The sequence below is a fragment of the Microtus ochrogaster genome, chromosome 10 (assembly GCF_000317375.1).
Source record: "Microtus ochrogaster isolate Prairie Vole_2 chromosome 10, MicOch1.0, whole genome shotgun sequence".
Taxonomy (NCBI): Eukaryota; Metazoa; Chordata; class Mammalia; order Rodentia; family Cricetidae; genus Microtus; species Microtus ochrogaster.
Genome location: NC_022016.1, coordinates 21,005,527 through 21,013,642, shown reverse-complemented (window position 1 = coordinate 21,013,642; position 8,116 = coordinate 21,005,527). Strand labels below are relative to the sequence as shown.

Genomic DNA, 8,116 nt, shown 5'->3' with positions numbered 1-8,116 from the left:
TGCTGAGATAGAAGGTATGCACCACCACCGCCTGGCCTGTAAAACGTATCTTTAACCTATTAAATAATTGATTTGAAAGTATTTTGTTACCTTAGATATAAAAAAAGCTTCACAGATAAATGCTAATCAACATGTAATATATATTGAACAAACACTGCTGTTTTTATAGAGGAAAAATGTGAGACATTTTGCTTATTTTCATGCAGTCCCATATAACATTAAAAATACGTTATGAAAGGAAAAAATAATTCTTGTAAATTTATCAAATAAGATAAAAGAATATAGTTTTGCATATTTCCCCATTTCTGGGGATCCATCCTGTCAGACTATGGATAAGAGAATGCCTGATTTGCATGGTAGTGATGGTGTTATTGCCTCCTCCCCTTCTTCCTTCTGCTTATCTTCCTCCTCCTCTTCTCCTGTTAATAGTTTTATGAACTCACAGGACACTCTAGGCTTAACAGATACCTGTTGAGCACGTTGTCTACATCACAGGGCATTGAGCTAGTTTGGGGACTTGACCAAAGCTGGTTGTGCATTGATGAAAGTTCTAGGAAGTCTTCAGTCTCCCTTAGGTGCATTTTGCTATGATGACATGCATACCAAGGCAAGTGGTGGAAGAGTTTATTTTGGCTTACACTTCCAGAGGGGAAGTCCACAATGGTGCAAACACTGGAGCAGGACACTGGCTGATCACATCTTCAAACACATGCAAAAGAGAGTGAACTGGAAGTGGGGAGAGGCTGCAGACTCTCAAATCCCTCCCCCAACAACCTACTTCCTTAGGTAGATAAGGCTCCTAATCTCCCCAAACAGTGCCACCAACTGGGGACCACACGTTTAAATACCTGAGCCTGTGGGGAATGTTCTTCTTCAGACCATCACATCCTTTTGATAACCTCCTCAGTGTCAGCACTTTTAGGGGAGAGGTACAAACACACATGTGGGATGGATAGCTGGGAATACTAAAGAAAACATACTAGGAAGTTATTCTTTAAACATTAAGAGCAAACAGAGGCAAACATTTTTGTATTCATTGGGTAGAGAAGGGCATCAATGGGAAAAAATGATACTAGTGATCATTATGAGAAAACTCTTATAAGATTATTTAAAAGAAGGCCTAAGGCCAAAAGGCTGGGGTTGTGTTTCAGTGGTAGGGAGCTTATATCTAGCATGTTCATAGCTCTAGGTCTGATGTCTAGTCTCTCTCTCTCTCTCTTTCATTCATTCTTTCTCTCTCTCACACACACACATGCACATGCATGCACATACACATAGAGCCCTTAAAGCTTTTTCTTAGGAAATCTTTAGCTTTCCTCAGCTTTTGAGCATGTCAGTTAGGTTGGGAATACTTAGAAAACTGTAGTCTCTTCCCACTTAAAAGGTTCCTGGAGTTATATACACAGCCTACCTTTTGTCATTTCTTAATTATTATATTCTAATGATTAAATGTGTAAAAGAATCTATACACATGATATCAATTATTCTCATATACATTACATTCACAAAGTATGGTTGAAATCTACATTTAAGTTTTTGTGTAGGAGAAAAAAGTTGAGTTAATTATGATGAACAGTGAAGATGTGAATTACAGTGTACTTAGGATTTTGCAATTGGATTGCTACTTCTCCCCCATCCCTCAGTGTAACCTTCACAAGAGCAAAAACACAAAGTCTCTGATGTGTTCTTAGGTGTCTGTAGTTCTTTTGGGTAGCACAGTATTGACTAGTCTGCTGAGTAGCTAGCTTTTATGTTACATGGAACTCCAGGAGAACAGCAATTGTGTTTGCTCACCATACCATATAGCAATATAAAGTGTACAAGTATATTAATTGGCATTATATGCACTAACGCTTGTGAGCACTATTAGAAATCTGGATGGTTGGGCCAGCAAGATGACTCAGTGGATAAAGGTGCTCGCTGTCAAGCCTGACAACCCTGAGTTCACTCCCTGGACACACATTGTATAAGGAGAGAACTAACTCTTGTAGGTTGTTCTGTGCCTTCCACGTTCCTCCCCTCCAACAAACAGTAAATAAATGTTTTAAAAAAAAAGAAAAGATAAGTCACATATATGGACGAATAATAGTATTTTTATGAAGAGAAGTTGTGTATCTAGGGAGAGAGGAAGATGATAAGATACAGAAAGCTGATTGTGAACACAGGTCATTGCCTAAGTTCCTTCCTACAGTTGTATAAGCAGAGGGCAGTTGCTGGAGGAAGAGGAAGAGGAGACTATCTTTAAAAGAGGTGCCTACAGGTTGGTCAGGAAGCGCTAGGTACAGTCTCTCATGAGTTCACCCACGTGAATCTAAAACCCTGGGTAGGTCATCTCTGATTCTGACAGGTACTGACAATGTTAAATCCTGTCCTTGTACCTTCTTTCCCTGCTCACCAGCTCCTATAATTTCCTCAATCATTTTAAATCTTTTTACTACTGTCTTTTGTAAATCCTGAATCTCTTGGCCTGCATATATTTCTAGTGATTTCATGGAGGCACCCAGCCTCTGGTCCTCATTCTGCACGTGTGATTCTAAGGACTGAAGTTTTTCCTTTAAAGATAACATCTCATCCTTGATCATTATTTGGATAGCATGTAGATTGCCTTCCTGGATAGATACTCTATCCGCTAACCTATCATAACTTTTAAACAGATTTTGATTGTCCAATGCAACAGTATGAATTCTTTCAGATTATTTCTCAGTACCCTTTGACATGGATTGAATTTTGTCTGTCAAATTAATGTTATCCTTTTCAGTAGTATCAATGTTGTCCTTTTCAATAGTATTAATGTTTTCAGGTAACTTTTGATTTTCAATGGTATTAATCCTGCCAGCTATCTGTTCATTATTAGTCTGTAAAAACTGTATCATTTTTAAAAGTGCCTCATTCTTGACTCTGTTATAAAACCATTTTCTTAAGGATATAATATGAAAAACAAAACTAAGTCCCAATATTCAATCAATGGATGTATCAGAAAACCCATATAAACCTTGCAGAATACTATCCATAGTATAAGCAAAAGGTTACTAAATTCCTGGATGGTAATATTGTCTGCAATTATTTGGGGGGTGGTTTACAATATTCAAATTTATTTATTTATTAATCAAATGAACTTACCTTCATTGTGAGATTTTGGTAAATTGTTGTAGGTTTAATAATTTTTATTGGCCAGCAGGTGTTGCGGTTGCAGTTGCATGGCAGTGAGATGCAATCAGAGGCAGCACAAAGCGTCCCACACCACTTTGGTCCCACATATTTGTGCCTGGTTAAACACTGACGAGTATGCTTTGCTCTTTGCTTAAGTATAACATTGAGACATTTGAAACATTTGACTTTAATACTGAGGCTTGGGTAGGAGAAAATTTCCAAAGGTATGAGGAGACATCAAAATATCAAATGTTTTAATTGTGGTAGAATAGGACATTTGAGAAGGCACTGTAGACAAGGAATTTCTAGAAATAATGTCTCCTCTGGGAATGACAAAAATAAAAGGTATCAACTTTCTGGATTATGTAGGAGGTGTGGCAAAGGCTGACATTGGACCAATGTATGCAGACCAACAAAAGACAGAGAAGGCAACGTGATACCATTGGGAAACTCCTTGGGGGGGGGCTCTCACAGGCCCCTGAGTCAAACATGGTCCAGTTATTCCCAGTTACTATGGAGGACTTGTCTCACCAGGGAAATTTAAAAATCCATTGCCTGATGTAAAAAAAAAATACTGTTCTATATGATGGAATAAACATGGAGGATGAATCAAAAATTCCAATAGGAAATAAGAAATGTATATTCTGGTAGACTTCTGTTAATGATCAAAGACCAAAACTAAGAGTGCATATAACTAACACTATAATTGAGAGATTACTAGACATGGGTGTGGACATGAGTATCATTACTCCAGAATCTTGGCATCTGAGTTTTCCTCTTCAAGAGGCAGATGTTCAATTCCTAGGAATTGGAACCCTATCTCAAGTGAAACAAGGCACGAGGTGGATTGACTTCATTGGGCCAGAAAGACAGAGAGGAAGGCTGAGGCCCATCTGTGGCTAATAATGCAGTGAATTTATGGGGTTGTGACCTGCTGCAGCAATGGAATACCCAGATTAACATTCCTGCAGTCCCAGAAATGCACGTTTCTGCGAAGGATATTATAAGGCACTATACACAAAGGTGAACAGCCATTCAGGCTGTACAAGAACACAAAGCAACTAGCAAACCTTTACAGGTACCAATGGTCCTGCCTTTAAAATGGTTAGCTGAGAAACTAATATGGGTTAAACAATGGCCTTTAACAGAAGAGACAATGTAGGCTTTAGAACATCTGGTACAGGAGCAACTAGATGCTCACCATATTGAAGAATCAACCAGCCCTTGGAATACTCCTGTATTTGTTGTTAAAAAGAAATCTGGAAAATGGAGAATGGTGACAGATCTAAGAGCTGTCAAAAAAGTAATTCAACCAGAACTCCAAATAGGAACCTCAGAAAAACCCTATTGAATACTCAGACTATTTACAATTATACCAGATAGTAATCTTGGAACTTAACTATCATTTGACTTTCACAGGATCCCATAGAAAGAACATTACCCCCATGACAGCTGGAGGTAATTCTGGAAGATTTCATCTCCTCTCCCAACAAAGTTTGTCCTCAGGGTTAGGAACATCAGTTAGGGGTTGATTATAATTGATATAGGGTTGGGTATTGGGGTGAAAATTATGTATGCTCAGGGATCTCTTTGGAAAAAAAAGAGGGAAATTGGATGGGATAATAGGTGAATTAGTGTGAGCTTACACTAATAATAATAGTGAGTAATAGAGTGAATACTTGTGAGCTATTATTTATAGACAATTTACATTGGTATAGATTCTTGTATATTGATACAAATTCAAATTACATTGAATATGTTCCTATTTCTGTCTACAATATTTGTACACCTAGGCAAAATTATTTTTTTCATATTGTATGCATTCATGCTTCTACCTCTGTTTAAGATATTTTATATATTGATGCAATTTTAGCATAAATTTATCATATTGTACTATATATTTCTACCTCTGCTCAAGATACTTGTACATTGTTTACATTTTGAGGTCATTGTCCTCATTTGCTGTACAGTTGTTTAAAGATTGTTTAATATTTTAATATGAAGTCAGTCTTTATGCTATATATGTATTAAAAATTATAGACCAATAATCATCCATTTTTTCATACTTATAGTTAGACTAATCAGGTTCTTTAGAAACATAGAGATTGTATTCTGCATAAATAAGTAATCTTCAGTCACTTCAAAGAACTGTAGAATATGGTATTTAAATAACTTGGGGTTCTGTTGATGTGAGACACAGTTGTTCCTGGCAGCTCTGATCTGTTCCTCAGAGAATGTTGGGCACTGAAGACAATTCACTTGGAGCTTGTTTACTTCTTGGCAAAACTGGCCTTTGGGCAAGGAACTGCCCATGCCTTGACTACTGACAAAATGCAAGGTGTCTGGACAGGATAAGCAGGATACAAGAGAAAGACTGTCAATTCTTGCCAAGACAGGATAAGACAGTTCTGAAAATTTTTCTGCCTCTGAAAATGGTATATCAGTTACTCTAGGCCTTAGCCAAAGTTGGTTGCTCCAATGTTGCAAATGAGACTTTGGGTGATTGGCCAGGTAGCCAGTTGTCTCTGTCATTTATTACATATTTTGGAAGTTGCTTGATTATACTTCCTGTTTACTTAAGTAATTTTATTTCCCTTGTCAGGTGTTTGATGGGGTTGAATATTAGATAATCGTAGTTACTTTCCTCTCATGATTTAGCTAAGCTATTTCTAATACAAGACTTAGATTCCTTAGGATAAGATAATTATTGAAACATTTATCACATGTTTCTTGCTTGATATTGTTTATGCTGGCTGTAATTCTAATTTTTATACTTGATATTTGTTCTTATTGTATATTGTTTTATATTAGGCTTAGACTTCTCTTATTTAAACAAAAAGGGGAGGTGCTATAGGAACTCCTCCAGCCAATAGCCTTTAAGATACCAGCTCACTTGGGCTTGGCCTCTTACACTATGAATGCTGATGTAAAGCCCGCTAACTCTCTCTTCTGGCTGCTGGATTCAGTTCCTGTTCCCTGTTTGTGGAGAGGACTGTGATCTGTGAGTTTACCCCTAAATAAATAACCCTTTATTATACTCAATTCTGAGCTAGTGTGGGGTTTCTTTTTAGCATCCATCTTCGTGGGATATTTGTTCTCCATCATCCCAGGAACAATCATGCAACTCAAAAATAATACGTAACTTGGAAATCAATATTACTAAAGAAAAAAATGTTAATTGTTAAGTTCCATTCATATGACATAGTACAGAGAAAAATATCCCAAGTAAATTGTTACAGAATATTGGCAGTGATTATCTCTGTGCTATGGGATTTATTTTTCTTCATTTTCTAGTTCCTATTTATAATCTGGAGATATCACCTTCTTATACTTGGTGGTAACTCCCCGCACACGACAGTGTCTCTTATATAGCCATATCAACAATCACAACACAGATAAAACTATAACCAAAAAACACAACTCCAAACTCAAGCCCACTTGGAATACTGTTTATCAAATGTCAGTTTGAACCTGGCCTTTCTGGCAGCCTTGCTTTGCCTGTCTCATGATGGGGATTTGTCACTGACACAACCTGCCAGACTGACTTCCCGTCTTCAGTGTTCCTTTAAAGTGTGTTTTAAGAAAGTCCATGGGTATAAAATATAAGTCACGCCTGGGAATAGCAGCCTGTCCTTACTTTTTCTTAAAATAACAAAGTAATTGATGCTATTCCTTGATAGAGAAATGCCTAGGTTAGGTGAAAAGTTATTGGATGCTCCTGTGGTTTTTATACACCCGGCTATGTGTAAACAGTGATGGATTAGGACTAGGCTGCAGCAGAGATTGGGGGAAGAAAATCTCCCAGCATCCCTTCCTGCGGAAGCAGCCGCCACAGCAGTGAGTGTAGCTGCCACCGTAACTGACAGGTCTTGAAGTCACCCCGCAGTGCTCTGGGGGCCATCAGATGCCTGGTTACATCTTTGCCGGGATCTGGAGGCTGGGGAACGAAGCAGAAGTTGAAGATTTCTGCTGGTCTTTATACTGAGGAATGGTTCTTTTAGTTGGCTTTTGAACAGATCTGGTAGAAGAGAGGGAAGACAGCTTTAATAGTGGAGCTGTGTTCTCTGCTCTGAAGTTACAGCCGCTGGGAGTCTGTGAGTATGCTGTGTTTATTCAGCGGTTTTGGGGACACAATTACAAGGTTCTCTTTAAGTCTGAGAGGATTTATTTAAGGAAACCTTTTGGCGGGGGGAAATTAAAGAGTTCCGTTTGAATAGAGACCTGCAGGTTTTGTTAGATGACATTGTCCTTTTAGCTTCCTGTCAAGCTTGCCGGGGCTTCCCACGCCCCCTCCCTTTTTTGAATCGTCTGAGGGTGAGTGCTGTAATTGCAGAAAACAGCATGCCTGCGTCTGTGCACTGCCTGCGCTGCAGAGGCTGTGGTCTTCCCTGGTGCCAGGGCTGCTGACCAATGCTGCAAGGTGTGCCCTGGGGCTCCCCAAGACTCCCACGGCAGAACAATGGCAGCAGGAGGAGCTCACTGTGCTCTCTGTGCTCGTCTTAGGTCCTCTGCGGCCACTTTCTAGCTTTTTGTTTTGTCTTGTTACAATATTAAAACCTTAAAGATGAGTAAAGTGGTGTTCATTCAGAAATAGCCTGTGTCCTTTATCCTAGACTTTCACCTCCAGCTGGGTGGTGTTAGCTGCAGCCCGTGTCTCTGGCAGTGAGCTCTGCTTCCTGACCTTTTAAAGTTGTACATTGGAATTACTGCTGGGGTGTGTGTGTGTGTGTGTGTGTGTGTGTGTGTGTGTGTGTGAGAGAGAGAGAGAGAGAGAGAGAGAGAGAGAGAGAGAGAGAGAGACAGATCCTGAACTCAGAACATCTGTCCTGAGTCATTGTGTGTGTGTGTATGTGTGAATATATGTGTATGACACAGATCCTGAACTCGAAAGTTCTGTCCTAAGTCATTGTGTGTGTGTGTATATGACACAGATCCTGAACTCAGAACATCTGTCCTGAGTCATTGT

The 8,116-nt window shown here is 39.0% G+C and overlaps 1 protein-coding gene across 5 annotated transcripts in view; it reads left to right on the top strand.

Annotated features, from left to right (window-relative positions):
- Ttc39b (tetratricopeptide repeat domain 39B) overlaps window positions 1–8,116 on the top strand; it is a 208,840-nt gene that overhangs the window by 123,957 nt on the left and 76,767 nt on the right. The window contains exon 1 of one of the 5 annotated variants that reach the window (XM_005352677.3): window positions 6,978–7,244. The exons of the other annotated variants lie outside the window; for them this stretch is intronic. The gene's annotated coding sequence lies outside the window, so the exon portion shown is untranslated. Of the gene's footprint in view, window positions 1–6,977; window positions 7,245–8,116 lie in introns of those variants that run through there. 5 annotated transcript variants of the gene reach the window in all.